The sequence below is a fragment of the Stegodyphus dumicola genome, chromosome 12 (assembly GCF_044657685.1).
Source record: "Stegodyphus dumicola isolate Sdum_Otavi_A_Nest chromosome 12, ASM4465768v1".
Taxonomy (NCBI): Eukaryota; Metazoa; Arthropoda; class Arachnida; order Araneae; family Eresidae; genus Stegodyphus; species Stegodyphus dumicola.
Genome location: NC_140779.1, coordinates 53,823,246 through 53,848,544, shown reverse-complemented (window position 1 = coordinate 53,848,544; position 25,299 = coordinate 53,823,246). Strand labels below are relative to the sequence as shown.

At 37.6% G+C, this 25,299-nt stretch overlaps 39 non-coding genes across 39 annotated transcripts; all 39 read right to left on the bottom strand.

The window, feature by feature from the left end:
* Positions 1–976: 976 nt before the first annotated feature.
* On the bottom strand, positions 977–1,049 carry TRNAR-UCG (transfer RNA arginine (anticodon UCG)). The gene has a single exon. It is a non-coding gene; the product is annotated as a tRNA-Arg (tRNA).
* Positions 1,050–1,304: 255 nt separating this feature from the next.
* On the bottom strand, positions 1,305–1,377 carry TRNAR-UCG (transfer RNA arginine (anticodon UCG)). Its single transcript has one exon. It is a non-coding gene; the product is annotated as a tRNA-Arg (tRNA).
* A 528-nt stretch (positions 1,378–1,905) lies between these two features.
* On the bottom strand, positions 1,906–1,978 carry TRNAR-UCG (transfer RNA arginine (anticodon UCG)). The gene has a single exon. It is a non-coding gene; the product is annotated as a tRNA-Arg (tRNA).
* An 805-nt stretch (positions 1,979–2,783) lies between these two features.
* TRNAR-UCG (transfer RNA arginine (anticodon UCG)) lies at positions 2,784–2,856 on the bottom strand. Its single transcript has one exon. It is a non-coding gene; the product is annotated as a tRNA-Arg (tRNA).
* A 255-nt stretch (positions 2,857–3,111) lies between these two features.
* On the bottom strand, positions 3,112–3,184 carry TRNAR-UCG (transfer RNA arginine (anticodon UCG)). Its single transcript has one exon. It is a non-coding gene; the product is annotated as a tRNA-Arg (tRNA).
* Positions 3,185–3,548: 364 nt separating this feature from the next.
* On the bottom strand, positions 3,549–3,621 carry TRNAR-UCG (transfer RNA arginine (anticodon UCG)). The gene has a single exon. It is a non-coding gene; the product is annotated as a tRNA-Arg (tRNA).
* A 255-nt stretch (positions 3,622–3,876) lies between these two features.
* Positions 3,877–3,949, bottom strand: TRNAQ-UUG (transfer RNA glutamine (anticodon UUG)). The gene has a single exon. It is a non-coding gene; the product is annotated as a tRNA-Gln (tRNA).
* A 200-nt stretch (positions 3,950–4,149) lies between these two features.
* Positions 4,150–4,222, bottom strand: TRNAR-UCG (transfer RNA arginine (anticodon UCG)). Its single transcript has one exon. It is a non-coding gene; the product is annotated as a tRNA-Arg (tRNA).
* A 200-nt stretch (positions 4,223–4,422) lies between these two features.
* Positions 4,423–4,495, bottom strand: TRNAR-UCG (transfer RNA arginine (anticodon UCG)). Its single transcript has one exon. It is a non-coding gene; the product is annotated as a tRNA-Arg (tRNA).
* Positions 4,496–5,296: 801 nt separating this feature from the next.
* Positions 5,297–5,369, bottom strand: TRNAQ-UUG (transfer RNA glutamine (anticodon UUG)). The gene has a single exon. It is a non-coding gene; the product is annotated as a tRNA-Gln (tRNA).
* A 2,202-nt stretch (positions 5,370–7,571) lies between these two features.
* TRNAR-UCG (transfer RNA arginine (anticodon UCG)) lies at positions 7,572–7,644 on the bottom strand. The gene has a single exon. It is a non-coding gene; the product is annotated as a tRNA-Arg (tRNA).
* A 747-nt stretch (positions 7,645–8,391) lies between these two features.
* TRNAR-UCG (transfer RNA arginine (anticodon UCG)) lies at positions 8,392–8,464 on the bottom strand. Its single transcript has one exon. It is a non-coding gene; the product is annotated as a tRNA-Arg (tRNA).
* A 1,952-nt stretch (positions 8,465–10,416) lies between these two features.
* Positions 10,417–10,489, bottom strand: TRNAR-UCG (transfer RNA arginine (anticodon UCG)). Its single transcript has one exon. It is a non-coding gene; the product is annotated as a tRNA-Arg (tRNA).
* A 1,457-nt stretch (positions 10,490–11,946) lies between these two features.
* On the bottom strand, positions 11,947–12,019 carry TRNAR-UCG (transfer RNA arginine (anticodon UCG)). The gene has a single exon. It is a non-coding gene; the product is annotated as a tRNA-Arg (tRNA).
* A 91-nt stretch (positions 12,020–12,110) lies between these two features.
* TRNAQ-UUG (transfer RNA glutamine (anticodon UUG)) lies at positions 12,111–12,183 on the bottom strand. The gene has a single exon. It is a non-coding gene; the product is annotated as a tRNA-Gln (tRNA).
* A 91-nt stretch (positions 12,184–12,274) lies between these two features.
* On the bottom strand, positions 12,275–12,347 carry TRNAR-UCG (transfer RNA arginine (anticodon UCG)). Its single transcript has one exon. It is a non-coding gene; the product is annotated as a tRNA-Arg (tRNA).
* Positions 12,348–12,875: 528 nt separating this feature from the next.
* TRNAQ-UUG (transfer RNA glutamine (anticodon UUG)) lies at positions 12,876–12,948 on the bottom strand. Its single transcript has one exon. It is a non-coding gene; the product is annotated as a tRNA-Gln (tRNA).
* A 91-nt stretch (positions 12,949–13,039) lies between these two features.
* TRNAR-UCG (transfer RNA arginine (anticodon UCG)) lies at positions 13,040–13,112 on the bottom strand. The gene has a single exon. It is a non-coding gene; the product is annotated as a tRNA-Arg (tRNA).
* Positions 13,113–13,367: 255 nt separating this feature from the next.
* Positions 13,368–13,440, bottom strand: TRNAR-UCG (transfer RNA arginine (anticodon UCG)). Its single transcript has one exon. It is a non-coding gene; the product is annotated as a tRNA-Arg (tRNA).
* A 251-nt stretch (positions 13,441–13,691) lies between these two features.
* On the bottom strand, positions 13,692–13,764 carry TRNAQ-UUG (transfer RNA glutamine (anticodon UUG)). The gene has a single exon. It is a non-coding gene; the product is annotated as a tRNA-Gln (tRNA).
* A 692-nt stretch (positions 13,765–14,456) lies between these two features.
* On the bottom strand, positions 14,457–14,529 carry TRNAQ-UUG (transfer RNA glutamine (anticodon UUG)). Its single transcript has one exon. It is a non-coding gene; the product is annotated as a tRNA-Gln (tRNA).
* Positions 14,530–14,620: 91 nt separating this feature from the next.
* On the bottom strand, positions 14,621–14,693 carry TRNAR-UCG (transfer RNA arginine (anticodon UCG)). Its single transcript has one exon. It is a non-coding gene; the product is annotated as a tRNA-Arg (tRNA).
* A 364-nt stretch (positions 14,694–15,057) lies between these two features.
* Positions 15,058–15,130, bottom strand: TRNAR-UCG (transfer RNA arginine (anticodon UCG)). The gene has a single exon. It is a non-coding gene; the product is annotated as a tRNA-Arg (tRNA).
* An 855-nt stretch (positions 15,131–15,985) lies between these two features.
* Positions 15,986–16,058, bottom strand: TRNAR-UCG (transfer RNA arginine (anticodon UCG)). Its single transcript has one exon. It is a non-coding gene; the product is annotated as a tRNA-Arg (tRNA).
* A 528-nt stretch (positions 16,059–16,586) lies between these two features.
* TRNAP-UGG (transfer RNA proline (anticodon UGG)) lies at positions 16,587–16,659 on the bottom strand. Its single transcript has one exon. It is a non-coding gene; the product is annotated as a tRNA-Pro (tRNA).
* Positions 16,660–17,186: 527 nt separating this feature from the next.
* TRNAR-UCG (transfer RNA arginine (anticodon UCG)) lies at positions 17,187–17,259 on the bottom strand. The gene has a single exon. It is a non-coding gene; the product is annotated as a tRNA-Arg (tRNA).
* A 91-nt stretch (positions 17,260–17,350) lies between these two features.
* TRNAP-UGG (transfer RNA proline (anticodon UGG)) lies at positions 17,351–17,423 on the bottom strand. Its single transcript has one exon. It is a non-coding gene; the product is annotated as a tRNA-Pro (tRNA).
* Positions 17,424–18,115: 692 nt separating this feature from the next.
* On the bottom strand, positions 18,116–18,188 carry TRNAR-UCG (transfer RNA arginine (anticodon UCG)). The gene has a single exon. It is a non-coding gene; the product is annotated as a tRNA-Arg (tRNA).
* Positions 18,189–18,716: 528 nt separating this feature from the next.
* On the bottom strand, positions 18,717–18,789 carry TRNAR-UCG (transfer RNA arginine (anticodon UCG)). Its single transcript has one exon. It is a non-coding gene; the product is annotated as a tRNA-Arg (tRNA).
* A 364-nt stretch (positions 18,790–19,153) lies between these two features.
* TRNAR-UCG (transfer RNA arginine (anticodon UCG)) lies at positions 19,154–19,226 on the bottom strand. Its single transcript has one exon. It is a non-coding gene; the product is annotated as a tRNA-Arg (tRNA).
* Positions 19,227–20,081: 855 nt separating this feature from the next.
* TRNAR-UCG (transfer RNA arginine (anticodon UCG)) lies at positions 20,082–20,154 on the bottom strand. The gene has a single exon. It is a non-coding gene; the product is annotated as a tRNA-Arg (tRNA).
* A 528-nt stretch (positions 20,155–20,682) lies between these two features.
* On the bottom strand, positions 20,683–20,755 carry TRNAP-UGG (transfer RNA proline (anticodon UGG)). The gene has a single exon. It is a non-coding gene; the product is annotated as a tRNA-Pro (tRNA).
* A 527-nt stretch (positions 20,756–21,282) lies between these two features.
* TRNAR-UCG (transfer RNA arginine (anticodon UCG)) lies at positions 21,283–21,355 on the bottom strand. Its single transcript has one exon. It is a non-coding gene; the product is annotated as a tRNA-Arg (tRNA).
* A 91-nt stretch (positions 21,356–21,446) lies between these two features.
* On the bottom strand, positions 21,447–21,519 carry TRNAP-UGG (transfer RNA proline (anticodon UGG)). Its single transcript has one exon. It is a non-coding gene; the product is annotated as a tRNA-Pro (tRNA).
* Positions 21,520–22,211: 692 nt separating this feature from the next.
* Positions 22,212–22,284, bottom strand: TRNAR-UCG (transfer RNA arginine (anticodon UCG)). The gene has a single exon. It is a non-coding gene; the product is annotated as a tRNA-Arg (tRNA).
* A 528-nt stretch (positions 22,285–22,812) lies between these two features.
* Positions 22,813–22,885, bottom strand: TRNAP-UGG (transfer RNA proline (anticodon UGG)). Its single transcript has one exon. It is a non-coding gene; the product is annotated as a tRNA-Pro (tRNA).
* A 691-nt stretch (positions 22,886–23,576) lies between these two features.
* TRNAP-UGG (transfer RNA proline (anticodon UGG)) lies at positions 23,577–23,649 on the bottom strand. Its single transcript has one exon. It is a non-coding gene; the product is annotated as a tRNA-Pro (tRNA).
* Positions 23,650–24,341: 692 nt separating this feature from the next.
* On the bottom strand, positions 24,342–24,414 carry TRNAR-UCG (transfer RNA arginine (anticodon UCG)). Its single transcript has one exon. It is a non-coding gene; the product is annotated as a tRNA-Arg (tRNA).
* A 200-nt stretch (positions 24,415–24,614) lies between these two features.
* On the bottom strand, positions 24,615–24,687 carry TRNAR-UCG (transfer RNA arginine (anticodon UCG)). The gene has a single exon. It is a non-coding gene; the product is annotated as a tRNA-Arg (tRNA).
* Positions 24,688–25,299: the final 612 nt, after the last annotated feature.

Here is a 25,299-nt window from a genome sequence, read left to right as displayed (position 1 = left end):
CGCGGACACATTCAGGACCTCTTCTTTACAGTACATGATCAGACAAAATTGAAACTAAAGAAGAAAAATTTTAAAAACAAAATTTTACGGTTAAAACACATCCGTGACGAGCGGATACACTCAGGTTCTTTTCTTTATATTACATGATCAGACAAAATTAAAACTAATTAAGAATAATTTTAAAAATGAATTTTCATGTTTAGAACACGTCCGCGACATCCTGGATTCGAACCTGCAGTCTTCTGATTCGAAGTCAGACGCCTTATCCATTAGGCCACGCGGACACACTCAGACCTTCTTCTTTAAATTACATGATCAGACAAAATTAAAACTAATTAAGAATAATTTAAAAAATGCCTTTTCATGGTTAGAACACGTCCGCGACAGGATTCGAACCTGCAGTCTTCTTATTCGAAGTAAGACGCCTTATCCATCAGGCCACGCGGACACATTTAGGTCCACTTCTTCACACTACATGATCAGACAAAATTAAAACTAAACAAGAAAAATTTTAAAACCAAAATTTCACGGTTAAAGCACGTCCGCGAGAGGATTCGAACCTGCAGTCTTCTGATTCGAAGTCAGACGCCTTATCCATTAGGCCACGCGGACACACTCAGACCTTCTTCTTTAAATTACATGATCAGACAAAATTAAAAGTAATTAAGAATAATTTTAAAAATGAATTTTCATGGTTAGAACACGTCCGAGACAGGATTCGAACCTGCAATCTTCTGATTCGAAGACAGACGCCTTATCCATTAGGCCACGCGGACACATTCAGGACCTCTTCTTTACAGTACATGATCAGACAAAATTGAAACTAAAGAAGAAAAATTTTAAAAACAAAATTTTACGGTTAAAACACGTCCGTGACGAGCGGATACACTCAGGTTCTTTTCTTTATATTACATGATCAGACAAAATTAAAACTAATTAAGAATAATTTTAAAAATGAATTTTCATGTTTAGAACACGTCCGCGACAGGATTCGAACCTGCAGTCTTCTGATTCGAAGTCAGACGCCTTATCCATTAGGCCACGCGGACACACTCAGACCTTCTTCTTTAAATTACATGATCAGACAAAATTAAAAGTAATTAAGAATAATTTAAAAAATGACTTTTCATGGTTAGAACACGTCCGCGACAGGATTCGAACCTGCAATCTTCTGATTCGAAGTCAGACGTCATATCCATTAGGCCACGCCGACACATTCAGGTCCTCTTCTTTACAGTACATGATCAGACAAAATTAAAACTAATTAAGAATAATTTTTAAAATGAATTTTCATGTTTAGAACACGTCCGCGACAGGATTCGAACCTGCAGTCTTCTGATTCGAAGTCAGACGCCCTATCCATTAGGCCACGCGGACACACTCAGACCTTCTTCTTTAAATTACATGATCAGACAAAATTAAAACTAATTAAGAATAATTTAAAAAATGACTTTTCATGGTTAGAACACGTCCGCGACAGGATTCGAACCTGCAATCTTCTGATTCGAAGTCAGACGCCTTATACATTAGGCCACGCGGACACACTCAGACCTTCTTCTTTAAATTACATGATCAGACAAAATTAAAAGTAATTAAGAATAATTTTAAAAATGAATTTTCATGGTTAGAACACGTCCGAGACAGGATTCGAACCTGCAATCTTCTGATTCGAAGCCAGACGCCTTATCCATTAGGCCACGCGGACACATTCAGGACCTCTTCTTTACAGTACATGATCAGACAAAATTGAAACTAAAGAAGAAAAATTTTAAAAACAAAATTTTACGGTTAAAACACGTCCGTGACGAGCGGATACACTCAGGTTCTTTTCTTTATATTACATGATCAGACAAAATTAAAACTAATTAAGAATAATTTTAAAAATGAATTTTCATGTTTAGAACACGTCCGCGACAGGATTCGAACCTGCAATCTTCTGATTCGAAGTCAGACGCCTTATCCATTAGGCCACGCGGACACACTCAGACCTTCTTCTTTAAATTACATGATCAGACAAAATTAAAAGTAATTAAGAATAATTTTAAAAATGAATTTTCATGGTTAGAACACGTCCGAGACAGGATTCGAACCTGCAATCTTCTGATTCGAAGCCAGACGCCTTATCCATTAGGCCACGCGGACACATTCAGGACCTCTTCTTTACAGTACATGATCAGACAAAATTGAAACTAAAGAAGAAAAATTTCAAAAACAAAATTTTACGGTTAAAACACATCCGTGACGAGCGGATACACTCAGGTTCTTTTCTTTATATTACATGATCAGACAAAATTAAAACTAATTAAGAATAATTTTAAAAATGAATTTTCATGTTTAGAACACGTCCGCGATATCCTGGATTCGAACCTGCCGTCTTCTGATTCGAAGTCAGACGCCTTATCCATTAGGCCACGCGGACACACTCAGACCTTCTTCTTTAAATTACATGATCAGACAAAATTAAAACTAATTAAGAATAATTTAAAAAATGCCTTTTCATGGTTAGAACACGTCCGAGACAGGATTCGAACCTGCAATCTTCTGATTCGAAGACAGACGCCTTATCCATTAGGCCACGCGGACACATTCAGGACCTCTTCTTTACAGTACATGATCAGACAAAATTGAAACTAAAGAAGAAAAATTTTAAAAACAAAATTTTACGGTTAAAACACGTCCGTGACGAGCGGATACACTCAGGTTCTTTTCTTTATATTACATGATCAGACAAAATTAAAACTAATTAAGAATAATTTTAAAAATGAATTTTCATGTTTAGAACACGTCCGCGACAGGATTCGAACCTGCAGTCTTCTGATTCGAAGTCAGACGCCTTATCCATTAGGCCACGCGGACACACTCAGACCTTCTTCTTTAAATTACATGATCAGACAAAATTAAAAGTAATTAAGAATAATTTAAAAAATGACTTTTCATGGTTAGAACACGTCCGCGACAGGATTCGAACCTGCAATCTTCTGATTCGAAGTCAGACGTCATATCCATTAGGCCACGCCGACACATTCAGGTCCTCTTCTTTACAGTACATGATCAGACAAAATTAAAACTAATTAAGAATAATTTAAAAAATGACTTTTCGTGGTTAGAACACGTCCGCGACAGGATTCGAACCTGCAATCTTCTGATTCGAAGTCAGACGCCTTATCCATTAGGCCACGCGGACACACTCAGACCTTCTTCTTTAAATTACATGATCAGACAAAATTAAAAGTAATTAAGAATAATTTTAAAAATGAATTTTCATGGTTAGAACACGTCCGAGACAGGATTCGAACCTGCAATCTTCTGATTCGAAGACAGACGCCTTATCCATTAGGCCACGCGGACACATTCAGGACCTCTTCTTTACAGTACATGATCAGACAAAATTGAAACTAAAGAAGAAAAATTTTAAAAACAAAATTTTACGGTTAAAACACGTCCGTGACGAGCGGATACACTCAGGTTCTTTTCTTTATATTACATGATCAGACAAAATTAAAACTAATTAAGAATAATTTTAAAAATGAATTTTCATGTTTAGAACACGTCCGCGACAGGATTCGAACCTGCAGTCTTCTGATTCGAAGTCAGACGCCTTATCCATTAGGCCACGCGGACACACTCAGACCTTCTTCTTTAAATTACATGATCAGACAAAATTAAAAGTAATTAAGAATAATTTAAAAAATGACTTTTCATGGTTAGAACACGTCCGCGACAGGATTCGAACCTGCAATCTTCTGATTCGAAGTCAGACGTCATATCCATTAGGGCACGCCGACACATTCAGGTCCTCTTCTTTACAGTACATGATCAGACAAAATTAAAACTAATTAAGAATAATTTAAAAAATGACTTTTCGTGGTTAGAACACGTCCGCGACAGGATTCGAACCTGCAATCTTCTGATTCAAAGTCAGACGCCTTATCCATTAGGCCACGCGTACACACTCAGACCTTCTTCTTTACAGTACATGATCAGACAAAATTGAAACTAAAGAAGAAAAATTTTAAAAACAAAATTTTACGGTTAAAACACGTCCGTGACGAGCGGATACACTCAGGTTCTTTTCTTTATATTACATGATCAGACAAAATTAAAACTAATTAAGAATAATTTTAAAAATGAATTTTCATGTTTAGAACACGTCCGCGACAGGATTCGAACCTGCAATCTTCTGATTCGAAGTCAGACGCCTTATCCATTAGGCCACGCGGACACATTCAGGACCTCTTCTTTACACTACATGATCAGACAAAATTGAAACTAAAGAAGAAAAATTTTAAAAACAAAATTTTACGGTTAAAACACGTCCGTGACGAGCGGATACACTCAGGTTCTTTTCTTTATATTACATGATCAGACAAAATTAAAACTAATTAAGAATAATTTTAAAAATGAATTTTCATGTTTAGAACACGTCCGCGACAGGATTCGAACCTGCAATCTTCTGATTCGAAGTCAGACGCCTTATCCATTAGGCCACGCGGACACATTCAGGACCTCTTCTTTACACTACATGATCAGACAAAATTGAAACTAAAGAAGAAAAATTTTAAAAACAAAATTTTACGGTTAAAACACGTCCGTGACGAGCGGATACACTCAGGTTCTTTTCTTTATATTACATGATCAGATAAAATTAAAACTAATTAAGAATAATTTTAAAAATGAATTTTCATGGTTAGAACACGTCCGAGACAGGATTCGAACCTGCAATCTTCTGATTCGAAGACAGACGCCTTATCCATTAGGCCACGCGGACACATTCAGGACCTCTTCTTTACAGTACATGATCAGACAAAATTGAAACTAAAGAAGAAAAATTTTAAAAACAAAATTTTACGGTTAAAACACGTCCGTGACGAGCGGATACACTCAGGTTCTTTTCTTTATATTACATGATCAGACAAAATTAAAACTAATTAAGAATAATTTTAAAAATGAATTTTCATGTTTAGAACACGTCCGCGACAGGATTCGAACCTGCAGTCTTCCGATTCGAAGTCAGACGCCTTATCCATTAGGCCACGCGGACACACTCAGACCTTCTTCTTTAAATTACATGATCAGACAAAATTAAAACTAATTAAGAATAATTTAAAAAATGACTTTTCATGTTTAGAACACGTCCGCGACAGGATTCGAACCTGCAGTCTTCCGATTCGAAGTCAGAAGCCTTATCCATTAGGCCACGCGGACACACTCAGACCTTCTTCTTTAAATTACATGATCAGACAAAATTAAAACTAATTAAGAATAATTTAAAAAATGACTTTTCGTGGTTAGAACACGTCCGCGACAGGATTCGAACCTGCAATCTTCTGATTCAAAGTCAGACGCCTTATCCATTAGGCCACGCGGACACATTCAGGACCTCTTCTTTACAGTACATGATCAGACAAAATTGAAACTAAAGAAGAAAAATTTTAAAAACAAAATTTCACGGTTAAAGCACGTCCGCGAGAGGATTCGAACCTGCAGTCTTCTGATTCGAAGTCAGACGCCTTATCCATTAGCCCACGCGGACACACTCAGACCTTCTTCTTTAAATTACATGATCAGACAAAATTAAAAGTAATTAAGAATAATTTTGAAAATGAATTTTCATGGATAGAACACGTCCGAGACAGGATTCGAACCTGCAATCTTCTGATTCGAAGCCAGACGCCTTATCCATTAGGCCACGCGGACACATTCAGGACCTCTTCTTTACAGTACATGATCAGACAAAATTGAAACTAAAGAAGAAAAATTTTAAAAACAAAATTTTACGGTTAAAACACGTCCGTGACGAGCGGATACACTCAGGTTCTTTTCTTTATATTACATGATCAGGCAAAATTAAAACTAATTAAGAATAATTTTAAAAATGAATTTTCATGTTTACAACACGTCCGCGACAGGATTCGAACCTGCCCACCAGCGGCCGAGCGGTAAAGTCACTGAACACTGGTAGTTCGGTCCGAGGTTCGAATCCCGCGAACGGGCTGGCTGCATGGGCGTTTTCGTGGTTTTCCCCATGTGTAACGTATATACGAGCCAGTTTCCCTTAGAAAGTCCTCCACGAAGGCATCCCTCCCCTTTGGCAGATAGCCCTCGAGGCTTTGCCGTAATCACACACACACACACACACACACAGGATTCGAACCTGCAATCTTCTGATTCGAAGTCAGACGCCTTATCCATTAGGCCACGCGGACACATTCAGGTCCTCTTCTTCACACTACATGATCAGACAAAATTAAAACTAAACAAGAAAAATTTTAAAACCAAAATTTCACGGTTAAAGCACGTCCGCGAGAGGATTCGAACCTGCAGTCTTCTGATTCGAAGTCAGACGCCTTATCCATTAGCCCACGCGGACACACTCAGACCTTCTTCTTTAAATTACATGATCAGACAAAATTAAAAGTAATTAAGAATAATTTTGAAAATGAATTTTCATGGATAGAACACGTCCGAGACAGGATTCGAACCTGCAATCTTCTGATTCGAAGCCAGACGCCTTATCCATTAGGCCACGCGGACACATTCAGGACCTCTTCTTTACAGTACATGATCAGACAAAATTGAAACTAAAGAAGAAAAATTTTAAAAACAAAATTTTACGGTTAAAACACGTCCGTGACGAGCGGATACACTCAGGTTCTTTTCTTTATATTACATGATCAGGCAAAATTAAAACTAATTAAGAATAATTTTAAAAATGAATTTTCATGTTTACAACACGTCCGCGACAGGATTCGAACCTGCCCACCAGCGGCCGAGCGGTAAAGTCACTGAACACTGGTAGTTCGGTCCGAGGTTCGAATCCCGCGAACGGGCTGGCTGCATGGGCGTTTTCGTGGTTTTCCCCATGTGTAACGTATATACGAGCCAGTTTCCCTTAGAAAGTCCTCCACGAAGGCATCCCTCCCCTTTGGCAGATAGCCCTCGAGGCTTTGCCGTAATCACACACACACACACACACACACAGGATTCGAACCTGCAATCTTCTGATTCGAAGTCAGACGCCTTATCCATTAGGCCACGCGGACACATTCAGGTCCTCTTCTTCACACTACATGATCAGACAAAATTAAAACTAAACAAGAAAAATTTTAAAACCAAAATTTCACGGTTAAAGCACGTCCGCGAGAGGATTCGAACCTGCAGTCTTCTGATTCGAAGTCAGACGCCTTATCCATTAGCCCACGCGGACACACTCAGACCTTCTTCTTTAAATTACATGATCAGACAAAATTAAAAGTAATTAAGAATAATTTTAAAAATGAATTTTCATGGATAGAACACGTCCGAGACAGGATTCGAACCTGCAATCTTCTGATTCGAAGACAGACGCCTTATCCATTAGGCCACGCGGACACATTCAGGACCTCTTCTTTACAGTACATGATCAGACAAAATTGAAACTAAAGAAGAAAAATTTTAAAAACAAAATTTTACGGTTAAAACACGTCCGTGACGAGCGGATACACTCAGGTTCTTTTCTTTATATTACATGATCAGACAAAATTAAAACTAATTAAGAATAATTTTAAAAATGAATTTTCATGTTTAGAACACGTCCGCGACAGGATTCGAACCTGCAGTCTTCTGATTCGAAGTCAGACGCCTTATCCATTAGGCCACGCGGACACACTCAGACCTTCTTCTTTAAATTACATGATCAGACAAAATTAAAACTAATTAAGAATAATTTAAAAAATGACTTTTCATGGTTAGAACACGTCCGCGACAGGATTCGAACCTGAAATCTTCTGATTCGAAGTCAGACGCCTTATCCATTAGGCCACGCGGACACATTCAGGTCCTCTTCTTTACAGTACATGATCAGACAAAATTAAAACTAATTAAGAATAATTTAAAAAATGCCTTTTCGTGGTTAGAACACGTCCGCGACAGGATTCGAACCTGCAGTCTTCTGATTCGAAGTCAGACGCCTTATCCATCAGGCCACGCGGACACATTTAGGTCCACTTCTTCACACTACATGATCAGACAAAATTAAAACTAAACAAGAAAAATTTTAAAACCATAATTTCACGGTTAAAGCACGTCCGCGAGAGGATTCGAACCTGCAATCTTCTGATTCGAAGTCAGACGCCTTATCCATTAGGCCACGCGGACACACTCAGACCTTCTTCTTTAAATTACATGATCAGACAAAATTAAAAGTAATTAAGAATAATTTAAAAAATGAATTTTCATGGTTAGAACACGTCCGCGACAGGATTCGAACCTGCAATCTTCTGATTCGAAGTCAGAAGTCTTATCCATTAGGCCACGCCGACACATTCAGGTCCTCTTCTTTACAGCACATGATCAGACAAAATTAAAACTAATTAAGAATAATTTAAAAAATTACTTTTCATGGTTAGAACACGTCCGCGACAGGATTCGAACCTGCAATCTTCTGATTCGAAGTCAGACGCCTTATCCATTAGGCCACGCGGACACACTCAGACCTTCTTCTTAAATTACATGATCAGACAAAATTAAAACTAATTAAGAATAATTTAAAGAATGACTTTTCATGGTTAGAACACGTCCGCGACAGGATTCCAAGCTGCAATCTTCTGATTCGAAGTCAGACGCCTTATCCATTAGGCCACGCGGACACATTCAGGTCCTCCTCTTTACAGTACATGATCAGACAAAATTAAAACTAATTAAGAATAATTTAAAAAATGACTTTTCATCGTTAGAACACGTCCGCAACAGGATTCGAACCTGCAATCTTCTGATTCGAAGACAGACGCCTTATCCATTAGGCCACGCGGACACATTCAGGTCCTCTTCTTCACACTACATGATGAGACAAAATTAAAACTAAACAAGAAAAATTTTAAAACCATAATTTCACGGTTAAAGCACGTCCGCGAGAGGATTCGAACCTGCAGTCTTCTGATTCGAAGTCAGACGCCTTATCCATTAGGCCACGCGGACACACTCAGACCTTCTTCTTTAAATTACATGATCAGACAAAATTAAAAGTAATTAAGAATAATTTTAAAAATGAATTTTCATGGTTAGAACACGTCCGAGACAGGATTCGAACCTGCAATCTTCTGATTCGAAGCCAGACGCCTTATCCATTAGGCCACGCGGACACATTCAGGACCTCTTCTTTACAGTACATGATCAGACAAAATTGAAACTAAAGAAGAAAAATTTTAAAAACAAAATTTTACGGTTAAAACACATCCGTGACGAGCGGATACACTCAGGTTCTTTTCTTTATATTACATGATCAGACAAAATTAAAACTAATTAAGAATAATTTTAAAAATGAATTTTCATGTTTAGAACACGTCCGCGACATCCTGGATTCGAACCTGCAGTCTTCTGATTCGAAGTCAGACGCCTTATCCATTAGGCCACGCGGACACACTCAGACCTTCTTCTTTAAATTACATGATCAGACAAAATTAAAACTAATTAAGAATAATTTAAAAAATGCCTTTTCATGGTTAGAACACGTCCGCGACAGGATTCGAACCTGCAGTCTTCTTATTCGAAGTCAGACGCCTTATCCATCAGGCCACGCGGACACATTTAGGTCCACTTCTTCACACTACATGATCAGACAAAATTAAAACTAAACAAGAAAAATTTTAAAACCAAAATTTCACGGTTAAAGCACGTCCGCGAGAGGATTCGAACCTGCAGTCTTCTGATTCGAAGTCAGACGCCTTATCCATTAGGCCACGCGGACACACTCAGACCTTCTTCTTTAAATTACATGATCAGACAAAATTAAAAGTAATTAAGAATAATTGTAAAAATGAATTTTCATGGTTAGAACACGTCCGAGACAGGATTCGAACCTGCAATCTTCTGATTCGAAGACAGACGCCTTATCCATTAGGCCACGCGGACACATTCAGGACCTCTTCTTTACAGTACATGATCAGACAAAATTGAAACTAAAGAAGAAAAATTTTAAAAACAAAATTTTACGGTTAAAACACGTCCGTGACGAGCGGATACACTCAGGTTCTTTTCTTTATATTACATGATCAGACAAAATTAAAACTAATTAAGAATAATTTTAAAAATGAATTTTCATGTTTAGAATACGTCCGCGACAGGATTCGAACCTGCAGTCTTCTGATTCGAAGTCAGACGCCTTATCCATTAGGCCTCGCGGACACACTCAGACCTTCTTCTTTAAATTACATGATCAGACAAAATTAAAAGTAATTAAGAATAATTTAAAAAATGACTTTTCATGGTTAGAACACGTCCGCGACAGGATTCGAACCTGCAATCTTCTGATTCGAAGTCAGACGTCATATCCATTAGGCCACGCCGACACATTCAGGTCCTCTTCTTTACAGTACATGATCAGACAAAATTAAAACTAATTAAGAATAATTTTTAAAATGAATTTTCATGTTTAGAACACGTCCGCGACAGGATTCGAACCTGCAGTCTTCTGATTCGAAGTCAGACGCCCTATCCATTAGGCCACGCGGACACACTCAGACCTTCTTCTTTAAATTACATGATCAGACAAAATTAAAACTAATTAAGAATAATTTAAAAAATGACTTTTCATGGTTAGAACACGTCCGCGACAGGATTCGAACCTGAAATCTTCTGATTCGAAGTCAGACGCCTTATCCATTAGGCCACGCGGACACATTCAGGTCCTCTTCTTTACAGTACATGATCAGACAAAATTAAAACTAATTAAGAATAATTTAGAAAATGCCTTTTCATGGTTAGAACACGTCCGCGACAGGATTCGAACCTGCAGTCTTCTTATTCGAAGTCAGACGCCTTATCCATCAGGCCACGCGGACACATTTAGGTCCACTTCTTCACACTACATGATCAGACAAAATTAAAACTAAACAAGAAAACTTTTAAAACCAAAACTTCACGGTTAAAGCACGTCCGCGAGAGGATTCGAACCTGCAATCTTCTGATTCGAAGTCAGACGCCTTATACATTAGGCCACGCGGACACACTCAGACCTTCTTCTTTAAATTACATGATCAGACAAAATTAAAAGTAATTAAGAATAATTTTAAAAATGAATTTTCATGGTTAGAAAACGTCCGAGACAGGATTCGAACCTGCAATCTTCTGATTCGAAGCCAGACGCCTTATCCATTAGGCCACGCGGACACATTCAGGACCTCTTCTTTACAGTACATGATCAGACAAAATTGAAACTAAAGAAGAAAAATTTTAAAAACAAAATTTTACGGTTAAAACACGTCCGTGACGAGCGGATGCACTCAGGTTCTTTTCTTTATATTACATGATCAGACAAAATTAAAACTAATTAAGAATAATTTTAAAAATGAATTTTCATGGTTAGAACACGTCCGAGACAGGATTCGAACCTGCAATCTTCTGATTCGAAGACAGACGCCTTATCCATTAGGCCACGCGGACACATTCAGGACCTCTTCTTTACAGTACATGATCAGACAAAATTGAAACTAAAGAAGAAAAATTTTAAAAACAAAATTTTACGGTTAAAACACGTCCGTGACGAGCGGATACACTCAGGTTCTTTTCTTTATATTACATGATCAGACAAAATTAAAACTAATTAAGAATAATTTTAAAAATGAATTTTCATGTTTAGAACACGTCCGCGACAGGATTCGAACCTGCAGTCTTCCGATTCGAAGTCAGACGCCTTATCCATTAGGCCACGCGGACACACTCAGACCTTCTTCTTTAAATTACATGATCAGACAAAATTAAAAGTAATTAAGAATAATTTAAAAAATGACTTTTCATGGTTAGAACACGTCCGCGACAGGATTCGAACCTGCAATCTTCTGATTCGAAGTCAGACGTCTTATCCATTAGGCCACGCCGACACATTCAGGTCCTCTTCTTTACAGTACATGATCAGACAAAATTAAAACTAATTAAGAATAATTTTAAAAATGAATTTTCATGTTTAGAACACGTCCGCGACAGGATTCGAACCTGCAGTCTTCTGATTCGAAGTCAGACGCCTTATCCATTAGGCCACGCGGACACACTCAGACCTTCTTCTTTAAATTACATGATCAGACAAAATTAAAACTAATTAAGAATAATTTAAAAAATGACTTTTCGTGGTTAGAACACGTCCGCGACAGGATTCGAACCTGCAATCTTCTGATTCAAAGTCAGACGCCTTATCCATTAGGCCACGCGTACACGCTCAGACCTTCTTCTTTACAGTACATGATCAGACAAAATTAAAACTAATTAAGAATAATTTTAAAAATGAATTTTCATGTTTACAACACGTCCGCGACAGGATTCGAACCTGCAATCTTCTGATTCGAAGTCAGACGCCTTATCCATTAGGCCACGCGGACACACTCAGGTCCTCCTCTTTACAGTACATGATCAGACAAAATTAAAACTAATTAAGAATAATTTAAAAAATGACTTTTCATCGTTAGAACACGTCCGAGACAGGATTCGAACCTGCAATCTTCTGATTCGAAGCCAGACGCCTTATCCATTAGGCCACGCGGACACTTTCAGGACCTCTTCTTTACAGTACATGATCAGACAAAATTGAAACTAAAGAAGAAAAATTTTAAAAACAAAATTTTACGGTTAAAACACGTCCGTGACGAGCGGATACACTCAGGTTCTTTTCTTTATATTACATGATCAGACAAAATTAAAACTAATTAAGAATAATTTTAAAAATGAATTTTCATGTTTAGAACACGTCCGCGACAGGATTCGAACCTGAAATCTTCTGATTCGAAGTCAGACGCCTTATCCATTAGGCCACGCGGACACACTCAGACCTTCTTCTTTAAATTACATGATCAGACAAAATTAAAACTAATTAAGAATAATTTAAAAAATGACTTTTCGTGGTTAGAACACGTCCGCGACAGGATTCGAACCTGCAATCTTCTGATTCAAAGTCAGACGCCTTATCCATTAGGCCACGCGTACACACTCAGACCTTCTTCTTTACAGTACATGATCAGACAAAATTAAAACTAATTAAGAATAATTTTAAAAATGAATTTTCATGTTTACAACACGTCCGCGACAGGATTCGAACCTGCAATCTTCTGATTCGAAGTCAGACGCCTTATCCATTAGGCCACGCGGACACACTCAGGTCCTCCTCTTTACAGTACATGATCAGACAAAATTAAAACTAATTAAGAATAATTTAAAAAATGACTTTTCATCGTTAGAACACGTCCGAGACAGGATTCGAACCTGAAATCTTCTGATTCGAAGTCAGACGCCTTATCCATTAGGCCACGCGGACACATTCAGGTCCTCTTCTTTACAGTACATGATCAGACAAAATTAAAACTAATTAAGAATAATTTAAAAAATGAATTTTCATGGTTAGAACACGTCCGCGACAGGATTCGAACCTGCAGTCTTCTGATTCGAAGTCAGACGCCTTATCCATTAGGCCACGCGGACACACTCAGACCTTCTTCTTTAAATTACATGATCAGACAAAATTAAAACTAATTAAGAATAATTTAAAAAATCACTTTTCATGGTTAGAACACGTCCGCGACAGGATTCGAACCTGAAATCTTCTGATTCGAAGTCAGACGCCTTATCCATTAGGCCACGCGGACACACTCAGACCTTCTTTAAATTACATGATCAGACAAAATTAAAACTAATTAAGAATAATTTAAAAAATGATTTTCGTGGTTAGAACACGTCCGCGACAGGATTCGAACCTGCAATCTTCTGATTCAAAGTCAGACGCCTTATCCATTAGGCCACGCGTACACACTCAGACCTTCTTCTTTACAGTACATGATCAGACAAAATTAAAACTAATTAAGAATAATTTTAAAAATGAATTTTCATGTTTACAACACGTCCGCGACAGGATTCGAACCTGCAATCTCCTGATTCGAAGTCAGACGCCTTATCCATTAGGCCACGCGGACACACTCAGGTCCTCCTCTTTACAGTACATGATCAGACAAAATTAAAACTAATTAAGAATAATTTAAAAAATGACTTTTCATCGTTAGAACACGTCCGAGACAGGATTCGAACCTGCAATCTTCTGATTCGAAGCCAGACGCCTTATCCATTAGGCCACGCGGACACTTTCAGGACCTCTTCTTTACAGTACATGATCAGACAAAATTGAAACTAAAGAAGAAAAATTTTAAAAACAAAATTTTACGGTTAAAACACGTCCGTGACGAGCGGATACACTCAGGTTCTTTTCTTTATATTACATGATCAGACAAAATTAAAACTAATTAAGAATAATTTTAAAAATGAATTTTCATGTTTAGAACACGTCCGCGACAGGATTCGAACCTGAAATCTTCTGATTCGAAGTCAGACGCCTTATCCATTAGGCCACGCGGACACACTCAGACCTTCTTCTTTAAATTACATGATCAGACAAAATTAAAACTAATTAAGAATAATTTAAAAAATGACTTTTCGTGGTTAGAACACGTCCGCGACAGGATTCGAACCTGCAATCTTCTGATTCAAAGTCAGACGCCTTATCCATTAGGCCACGCGTACACACTCAGACCTTCTTCTTTACAGTACATGATCAGACAAAATTAAAACTAATTAAGAATAATTTTAAAAATGAATTTTCATGTTTACAACACGTCCGCGACAGGATTCGAACCTGCAATCTTCTGATTCGAAGTCAGACGCCTTATCCATTAGGCCACGCGGACACACTCAGGTCCTCCTCTTTACAGTACATGATCAGACAAAATTAAAACTAATTAAGAATAATTTAAAAAATGACTTTTCATCGTTAGAACACGTCCGAGACAGGATTCGAACCTGCAATCTTCTGATTCGAAGCCAGACGCCTTATCCATTAGGCCACGCGGACACTTTCAGGACCTCTTCTTTACAGTACATGATCAGACAAAATTGAAACTAAAGAAGAAAAATTTTAAAAACAAAATTTTACGGTTAAAACACGTCCGTGACGAGCGGATACACTCAGGTTCTTTTCTTTATATTACATGATCAGACAAAATTAAAACTAATTAAGAATAATTTTAAAAATGAATTTTCATGTTTAGAACACGTCCGCGACAGGATTCGAACCTGCAGTCTTCTGATTCGAAGTCAGACGCCTTATCCATTAGGCCACGCGGACACACTCAGACATTCTTCTTTAAATTACATGATCAGACAAAATTAAAACTAATTAAGAATAATTTAAAAAATGACTTTTCATGGTTAGAACACGTCCGCGACAGGATTCGAACCTGAAATCTTCTGATTCGAAGTCAGACGCCTTATCCATTAGGCCACGCGGACACATTCAAGTCCTCTTCTTTACAGTACATGATCAGACAAAATTAAAACTAATTAAGAATAATTTAAAAAATGCCTTTTCATGGTTAGAACACGTCCGCGACAGGATTCGAACCTGCAGTCTTCTGATTCGAAGTCAGACGCCTTATCCATCAGGCCACGCGGACACATTTAGGTCCACTTCTTCACACTACATGATCAGACAAAATTAAAACTAAACAAGAAAAATTTTAAAACCAAAATTTCACGGTTAAAGCACGTCCGCGAGAGGATTCGAACCTGCAGTCTTCTGATTCGAAGTCAGACGCCTTATCCATTAGGCCACGCGGACACACTCAGACCTTCTTCTTTAAATTACATGATCAGACAAAATTAAAAGTAATTAAGAATAATTTAAAAATGAATTTTCATGGTTAGAACACGTCCGAGACAGCATTCGAACCTGCAATCTTCAGATTCGAAGACAGACGCCTTATCCATTAGGCCACGCGGACACATTCAGGACCTCTTCTTTACAGTACATGATCAGACAAAATTGAAACTAAAGAAGAAAAATTTAAAAAACAAAATTTTACGGTTAAAACACGTCCGTGACGAGCGGATACACTCAGGTTCTTTTCTTTATATTACATGATCAGACAAAATTAAAACTAATTAAGAATAATTTTAAAAATGAATTTTCATGTTTAGAACACGTCCGCGACAGGATTCGAACCTGCAGTCTTCTGATTCGAAGTCAGACGCCTTATCCATTAGGCCACGCGGACACACTCAGACCTTCTTCTTTAAATTACATGATCAGACAAAATTAAAAGTAATTAAGAATAATTTTAAAAATGAATTTTCATGGTTAGAACACGTCCGCAACAGGATTCGAACCTGCAATCTTCTGATTCGAAGTCAGACGCCTTATCCATTAGGCCACGCGGACACATTCAGGTCCTCTTCTTCACACTACATGATGAGACAAAATTAAAACTAAACAAGAAAAATTTTAAAACCAAAATTTCACGGTTAAAGCACGTTCGAGACAGGATTCGAACCTGCAATCTTCTGATTCGAAGCCAGACGCCTTATCCATTAGGCCACGCGGACACATTCAGGACCTCTTCTTTACAGTACATGATCAGACAAAATTGAAACTAAAGAAGAAAAATTTTAAAAACAAAATTTTACGGTTAAAACACGTCCGTGACGAGCGGATACACTCAGGTTCTTTTCTTTATATTACATGATCAGACAAAATTAAAACTAATTAAGAATAATTTTAAAAATGAATTTTCATGTTTAGAACACGTCCGCGACAGGATTCGAACCTGCAGCCTTCTTATTCCAAGTCAGACGCCTTATCCATCAGGCCACGCGGACACATTTAGGTCCACTTCTTCACACTACATGATCAGACAAAATTAAAACTAAACAAGAAAAATTTTAAAACCAAAATTTCACGGTTAAAGCACGTCCGCGAGAGGATTCGAACCTGCAGTCTTCTGATTCGAAGTCAGACGCCTTATCCATTAGGCCACGCGGACACACTCAGACCTTCTTCTTTAAATTACATGATCAGACAAAATTAAAAGTAATTAAGAATAATTTAAAAATGAATTTTCATGGTTAGAACACGTCCGAGACAGCATTCGAACCTGCAATCTTCAGATTCGAAGACAGACGCCTTATCCATTAGGCCACGCGGACACATTCAGGACCTCTTCTTTACAGTACATGATCAGACAAAATTGAAACTAAAGAAGAAAAATTTAAAAAACAAAATTTTACGGTTAAAACACGTCCGTGACGAGCGGAGACACTCAGGTTCTTTTCTTTATATTACATGATCAGACAAAATTAAAACTAATTAAGAATAATTTTAAAAATGAATTTTCATGTTTAGAACACGTCCGCGACAGGATTCGAACCTGCAGTCTTCTGATTCGAAGTCAGACGCCTTATCCATTAGGCCACGCGGACACACTCAGACCTACTTCTTTAAATTACATGATCAGACAAAATTAAAAGTAATTAAGAATAATTTAAAAAATGACTTTTCATGGTTAGAACACGTCCGCGACAGGATTCGAACCTGCAATCTTCTGATTCCAAGTCAGACGTCTTATCCATTAGGCCACGCCGACACATTCAGGTACTCTTCTTTACAGTACATGATCAGACAAAATTAAAACTAATTAAGAATAATTTAAAAAATGCCTTTTCATGGTTAGAACACGTCCGCGAGAGGATTCGAACCTGCAGTCTTCTTATTCGAAGTCAGACGCCTTATCCATCAGGCCACGCGGACACATTTAGGTCCACTTCTTCACACTACATGATCAGACAAAATTAAAACTAAACAAGAAAAATTTTAAAACCAAAACTTCACGGTTAAAGCACGTCCGCGAGAGGATTCGAACCTGCAATCTTCTGATTCGAAGTCAGACGCCTTATCCATTAGGCCACGCGGACACACTCAGACCTTCTTCTTTAAATTACATGATCAGACAAAATTAAAAGTAATTAAGAATAATTTTAAAAATGAATTTTCATGGTTAGAACACGTCCGAGACAGGATTCGAACCTGCAATCTTCTGATTCGAAGCCAGACGCCTTATCCATTAGGCCACGCGGACACATTCAGGACCTCTTCTTTACAGTACATGATCAGACAAAATTGAAACTAAAGAAGAAAAATTTTAAAAACAAAATTTTACGGTTAAAACACGTCCGTGACGAGCGGATACACTCAGGTTCTTTTCTTTATATTACATGATCAGACAAAATTAAAACTAATTAAGAATAATTTTAAAAATGAATTTTCATGTTTAGAACACGTCCGCGACAGGATTCGAACCTGCAGTCTTCTGATTCGAAGTCAGACGCCTTATCCATTAGGCCACGCGGACACACTCAGACCTTCTTCTTTAAATTACATGATCAGACAAAATTAAAAGTAATTAAGAATAATTTTAAAAATGAATTTTCATGGTTAGAACACGTCCGCAACAGGATTCGAACCTGCAATCTTCTGATTCGAAGTCAGACGCCTTATCCATTAGGCCACGCGGACACATTCAGGTCCTCTTCTTCACACTACATGATGAGACAAAATTAAAACTAAACAAGAAAAATTTTAAAACCAAAATTTCACGGTTAAAGCACGTCCGAGACAGGATTCGAACCTGCAATCTTCTGATTCGAAGCCAGACGCCTTATCCATTAGGCCACGCGGACACATTCAGGACCTCTTCTTTACAGTACATGATCAGACAAAATTGAAACTAAAGAAGAAAAATTTTAAAAACAAAATTTTACGGTTAAAACACGTCCGTGACGAGCGGATACACTCAGGTTCTTTTCTTTATATTACATGATCAGACAAAATTAAAACTAATTAAGAATAATTTTAAAAATGAATTTTCATGTTTAGAACACGTCCGCGACAGGATTCGAACCTGCAGTCTTCTGATTCGAAGTCAGACGCCTTATCCATTAGGCCACGCGGACACACTCAGACCTTCTTCTTTAAATTACATGATCAGACAAAATTAAAAGTAATTAAGAATAATTTTAAAAATGAATTTTCATGGTTAGAACACGTCCGCAACAGGATTCGAACCTGCAATCTTCTGATTCGAAGTCAGACGCCTTATCCATTAGGCCACGCGGACACATTCAGGTCCTCTTCTTTACAGTACATGATCAGACAAAATTGAAACTAAAGAAGAAAAATTTTAAAAACAAAATTTTACGGTTAAAACACGTCCGTGACGAGCGGATACACTCAGGTTCTTTTCTTTATATTACATGATCAGACAAAATTAAAACTAATTAAGAATAATTTTAAAAATGAATTTTCATGTTTAGAACACGTCCGCGACAGGATTCGAACCTGCAGTCTTCTGATTCGAAGTCAGACGCCTTATCCATTAGGCCACGCGGACACACTCAGACATTCTTCTTTAAATTACATGATCAGACAAAATTAAAACTAATTAAGAATAATTTAAAAAATGACTTTTCATGGTTAGAACACGTCCGCGACAGGATTCGAACCTGAAATCTTCTGATTCGAAGTCAGACGCCTTATCCATTAGGCCACGCGGACACATTCAAGTCCTCTTCTTTACAGTACATGATCAGACAAAATTAAAACTAATTAAGAATAATTTAAAAAATGCCTTTTCATGGTTAGAACACGTCCGCGACAGGATTCGAACCTGCAGTCTTCTGATTCGAAGTCAGACGCCTTATCCATCAGGCCACGCGGACACATTTAGGTCCACTTCTTCACACTACATGATCAGACAAAATTAAAACTAAACAAGAAAAATTTTAAAACCAAAATTTCACGGTTAAAGCACGTCCGCGAGAGGATTCGAACCTGCAGTCTTCTGATTCGAAGTCAGACGCCTTATCCATTAGGCCACGCGGACACACTCAGACCTTCTTCTTTAAATTACATGATCAGACAAAATTAAAAGTAATTAAGAATAATTTAAAAATGAATTTTCATGGTTAGAACACGTCCGAGACAGCATTCGAACCTGCAATCTTCAGATTCGAAGACAGACGCCTTATCCATTAGGCCACGCGGACACATTCAGGACCTCTTCTTTACAGTACATGATCAGACAAAATTGAAACTAAAGAAGAAAAATTTAAAAAACAAAATTTTACGGTTAAAACACGTCCGTGACGAGCGGATACACTCAGGTTCTTTTCTTTATATTACATGATCAGACAAAATTAAAACTAATTAAGAATAATTTTAAAAATGAATTTTCATGTTTAGAACACGTCCGCGACAGGATTCGAACCTGCAGTCTTCTGATTCGAAGTCAGACGCCTTATCCATTAGGCCACGCGGACACACTCAGACCTTCTTCTTTAAATTACATGATCAGACAAAATTAAAAGTAATTAAGAATAATTTTAAAAATGAATTTTCATGGTTAGAACACGTCCGCAACAGGATTCGAACCTGCAATCTTCTGATTCGAAGTCAGACGCCTTATCCATTAGGCCACGCGGACACATTCAGGTCCTCTTCTTCACACTACATGATGAGACAAAATTAAAACTAAACAAGAAAAATTTTAAAACCAAAATTTCACGGTTAAAGCACGTTCGAGACAGGATTCGAACCTGCAATCTTCTGATTCGAAGCCAGACGCCTTATCCATTAGGCCACGCGGACACATTCAGGACCTCTTCTTTACAGTACATGATCAGACAAAATTGAAACTAAAGAAGAAAAATTTTAAAAACAAAATTTTACGGTTAAAACACGTCCGTGACGAGCGGATACACTCAGGTTCTTTTCTTTATATTACATGATCAGACAAAATTAAAACTAATTAAGAATAATTTTAAAAATGAATTTTCATGTTTAGAACACGTCCGCGACAGGATTCGAACCTGCAGTCTTCTTATTCCAAGTCAGACGCCTTATCCATCAGGCCACGCGGACACATTTAGGTCCACTTCTTCACACTACATGATCAGACAAAATTAAAACTAAACAAGAAAAATTTTAAAACCAAAATTTCACGGTTAAAGCACGTCCGCGAGAGGATTCGAACCTGCAGTCTTCTGATTCGAAGTCAGACGCCTTATCCATTAGGCCACGCGGACACACTCAGACCTTCTTCTTTAAATTACATGATCAGACAAAATTAAAAGTAATTAAGAATAATTTAAAAATGAATTTTCATGGTTAGAACACGTCCGAGACAGCATTCGAACCTGCAATCTTCAGATTCGAAGACAGACGCCTTATCCATTAGGCCACGCGGACACATTCAGGACCTCTTCTTTACAGTACATGATCAGACAAAATTGAAACTAAAGAAGAAAAATTTAAAAAACAAAATTTTACGGTTAAAACACGTCCGTGACGAGCGGAGACACTCAGGTTCTTTTCTTTATATTACATGATCAGACAAAATTAAAACTAATTAAGAATAATTTTAAAAATGAATTTTCATGTTTAGAACACGTCCGCGACAGGATTCGAACCTGCAGTCTTCTGATTCGAAGTCAGACGCCTTATCCATTAGGCCACGCGGACACACTCAGACCTACTTCTTTAAATTACATGATCAGACAAAATTAAAAGTAATTAAGAATAATTTAAAAAATGACTTTTCATGGTTAGAACACGTCCGCGACAGGATTCGAACCTGCAATCTTCTGATTCCAAGTCAGACGTCTTATCCATTAGGCCACGCCGACACATTCAGGTACTCTTCTTTACAGTACATGATCAGACAAAATTAAAACTAATTAAGAATAATTTAAAAAATGCCTTTTCATGGTTAGAACACGTCCGCGAGAGGATTCGAACCTGCAGTCTTCTTATTCGAAGTCAGACGCCTTATCCATCAGGCCACGCGGACACATTTAGGTCCACTTCTTCACACTACATGATCAGACAAAATTAAAACTAAACAAGAAAAATTTTAAAACCAAAACTTCACGGTTAAAGCACGTCCGCGAGAGGATTCGAACCTGCAATCTTCTGATTCGAAGTCAGACGCCTTATCCATTAGGCCACGCGGACACACTCAGACCTTCTTCTTTAAATTACATGATCAGACAAAATTAAAAGTAATTAAGAATAATTTTAAAAATGAATTTTCATGGTTAGAACACGTCCGAGACAGGATTCGAACCTGCAATCTTCTGATTCGAAGCCAGACGCCTTATCCATTAGGCCACGCGGACACATTCAGGACCTCTTCTTTACAGTACATGATCAGACAAAATTGAAACTAAAGAAGAAAAATTTTAAAAACAAAATTTTACGGTTAAAACACGTCCGTGACGAGCGGATACACTCAGGTTCTTTTCTTTATATTACATGATCAGACAAAATTAAAACTAATTAAGAATAATTTTAAAAATGAATTTTCATGTTTAGAACACGTCCGCGACAGGATTCGAACCTGCAGTCTTCTGATTCGAAGTCAGACGCCTTATCCATTAGGCCACGCGGACACACTCAGACCTTCTTCTTTAAATTACATGATCAGACAAAATTAAAAGTAATTAAGAATAATTTTAAAAATGAATTTTCATGGTTAGAACACGTCCGCAACAGGATTCGAACCTGCAATCTTCTGATTCGAAGTCAGACGCCTTATCCATTAGGCCACGCGGACACATTCAGGTCCTCTTCTTCACACTACATGATGAGACAAAATTAAAACTAAACAAGAAAAATTTTAAAACCAAAATTTCACGGTTAAAGCACGTCCGAGACAGGATTCGAACCTGCAATCTTCTGATTCGAAGCCAGACGCCTTATCCATTAGGCCACGCGGACACATTCAGGACCTCTTCTTTACAGTACATGATCAGACAAAATTGAAACTAAAGAAGAAAAATTTTAAAAACAAAATTTTACGGTTAAAACACGTCCGTGACGAGCGGATACACTCAGGTTCTTTTCTTTATATTACATGATCAGACAAAATTAAAACTAATTAAGAATAATTTTAAAAATGAATTTTCATGTTTAGAACACGTCCGCGACAGGATTCGAACCTGCAGTCTTCTTATTCCAAGTCAGACGCCTTATCCATCAGGCCACGCGGACACATTTAGGTCCACTTCTTCACACTACATGATCAGACAAAATTAAAACTAAACAAGAAAAATTTTAAAACCAAAATTTCACGGTTAAAGCACGTCCGCGAGAGGATTCGAACCTGCAGTCTTCTGATTCGAAGTCAGACGCCTTATCCATTAGGCCACGCGGACACACTCAGACCTTCTTCTTTAAATTACATGATCAGACAAAATTAAAAGTAATTAAGAATAATTTAAAAATGAATTTTCATGGTTAGAACACGTCCGAGACAGCATTCGAACCTGCAATCTTCAGATTCGAAGACAGACGCCTTATCCATTAGGCCACGCGGACACATTCAGGACCTCTTCTTTACAGTACATGATCAGACAAAATTGAAACTAAAGAAGAAAAATTTAAAAAACAAAATTTTACGGTTAAAACACGTCCGTGACGAGCGGAGACACTCAGGTTCTTTTCTTTATATTACATGATAAGACAAAATTAAAACTAATTAAGAATAATTTTAAAAATGAATTTTCATGTTTAGAACACGTCCGCGACAGGATTCGAACCTGCAGTCTTCGGATTCGAAGTCAGACGCCTTATCCATTAGGCCACGCGGACACACTCAGACCTACTTCTTTAAATTACATGATCAGACAAAATTAAAAGTAATTAAGAATAATTTAAAAAATGACTTTTCATGGTTAGAACACGTCCGCGACAGGATTCGAACCTGCAATCTTCTGATTCCAAGTCAGACGTCTTATCCATTAGGCCACGCCGACACATTCAGGTACTCTTCTTTACAGTACATGATCAGACAAAATTAAAACTAATTAAGAATAATTTAAAAAATGCCTTTTCATGGTTAGAACACGTCCGCGAGAGGATTCGAACCTGCAGTCTTCTTATTCGAAGTCAGACGCCTTATCCATCAGGCCACGCGGACACATTTAGGTCCACTTCTTCACACTACATGATCAGACAAAATTAAAACTAAACAAGAAAAATTTTAAAACCAAAACTTCACGGTTAAAGCACGTCCGCGAGAGGATTCGAACCTGCAATCTTCTGATTCGAAGTCAGACGCCTTATCCATTAGGCCACGCGGACACACTCAGACCTTCTTCTTTAAATTACATGATCAGACAAAATTAAAAGTAATTAAGAATAATTTTAAAAATGAATTTTCATGGTTAGAACACGTCCGAGACAGGATTCGAACCTGCAATCTTCTGATTCGAAGCCAGACGCCTTATCCATTAGGCCACGCGGACACATTCAGGACCTCTTCTTTACAGTACATGATCAGACAAAATTGAAACTAAAGAAGAAAAATTTTAAAAACAAAATTTTACGGTTAAAACACGTCCGTGACGAGCGGATACACTCAGGTTCTTTTCTTTATATTACATGATCAGACAAAATTAAAACTAATTAAGAATAATTTTAAAAATGAATTTTCATGTTTAGAACACGTCCGCGACAGGATTCGAACCTGCAGTCTTCTGATTCGAAGTCAGACGCCTTATCCATTAGGCCACGCGGACACATTCAGTACCTCTTCTTTACAGTACATGATCAGACAAAATTGAAACTAAAGAAGAAAAATTTTAAAAACAAAATTTTACGGTTAAAACACGTCCGTGACGAGCGGATACACTCAGGTTCTTTTCTTTATATTACATGATCAGATAAAATTAAAACTAATTAAGAATAATTTTAAAAATGAATTTTCATGGTTAGAACACGTCCGCGACAGGATTCGAACCTGCAATCTTCTGATTCGAAGTCAGACGCCTTATCCATTAGGCCACGCGGACACACTCAGAGCTTCTTCTTTAAATTACATGATCAGACAAAATTAAAAGTAATTAAGAATAATTTAAAAAATGACTTTTCATGGTTAGAACACGTCCGCGACAGGATTCGAACCTGCAATCTTCTGATTCGAAGTCAGACGTCTTATCCATTAGGCCACGCCGACACATTCAGGTCCTCTTCTTTACAGTACATGATCAGACAAAATTAAAACTAATTAAGAATAATTTAAAAAATGCCTTTTCATGGTTAGAACACGTCCGCGAGAGGATTCGAACCTGCAGTCTTCTTATTCGAAGTCAGACGCCTTATCCATCAGGCCACGCGGACACATTTAGGTCCACTTCTTCACACTACATGATCAGACAAAATTAAAACTAAACAAGAAAAATTTTAAAACCAAAACTTCACGGTTAAAGCACGTCCGCGAGAGGATTCGAACCTGCAATCTTCTGATTCGAAGTCAGACGCCTTATCCATTAGGCCACGCGGACACACTCAGACCTTCTTCTTTAAATTACATGATCAGACAAAATTAAAAGTAATTAAGAATAATTTTAAAAATGAATTTTCATGGTTAGAACACGTCCGAGACAGGATTCGAACCTGCAATC